This window comes from Electrona antarctica, assembly GCF_951216825.1.
Source record: "Electrona antarctica genome assembly, chromosome: 9".
In the NCBI taxonomy this organism is placed as follows: Eukaryota; Metazoa; Chordata; class Actinopteri; order Myctophiformes; family Myctophidae; genus Electrona; species Electrona antarctica.
The window spans coordinates 34,290,907-34,291,761 of NC_136790.1; positions in this window are offsets into that span (position 1 = coordinate 34,290,907).

Below are 855 nucleotides of genomic sequence, written 5' to 3' on the forward strand. Positions count from 1 at the left end.
ACTCAGATAAGCCCAGGGATGGTTCCAGTTAAGGTCCTGTGTATTCAATTAACCAAGAAGTCTTCATTTGAGTTTGTTTATTTTATGTTGCTACAATAAAGATACTTAATTCCTGCTCTTGCCTGACATTCGGTCTGAATTTTATGTTTTTGCCCACACCATTCAGCTCTGCCTTAACCAAATGTATTGTCATGATGCTGCTGGTTAATTGTATTTAAAAATTGATAGACATTTAAGTGTGGAGTGACTTCACACAAAGGTTTTCTATCTACCGGTATATTCCTAGTAATCATTGCTGACACGTCACATGCTACTTAAAGCATAATGAAATTTAGAAAATATTGCACAATGGTGGCATCTTGAATTAAGGCAAATTTAGGGTATTTGCAGTGAGCAGATTAGGGTAGTTTTTTATCCTGGCTACTAGACCTAATGTCTTGTCAGAATCAGGTGAGAAACAAAATAATGCAATTTTGTCCAACCTGAGAGGATTTTTTTACTTTATTTACTGGACTATAGTGTCAACACACACAGAGATGACAGATCAGAATCTCACACTCACACACACACACACACACACTCACGTGCACGCGACAGTTTTGTTATGGAATGAACATAAAATAATAATTAGGCCTGCATCGCTTTTTATGAATTATGAAAAGGACCGCAATTAGAAAAAGCCTGCATGCCACTCGCTCCCATTCGTTGAAGAGAGATCTATACATTTTCAAGTTATATTGTTAACTTATTATACTTAAATTATCGCTTTGGCTAAAACGCTGAATCCCGCTGATTAAGTAGGCTATGTACATATAACTACAGACATTAATATAGCCTACCGCATAGGATTGTACA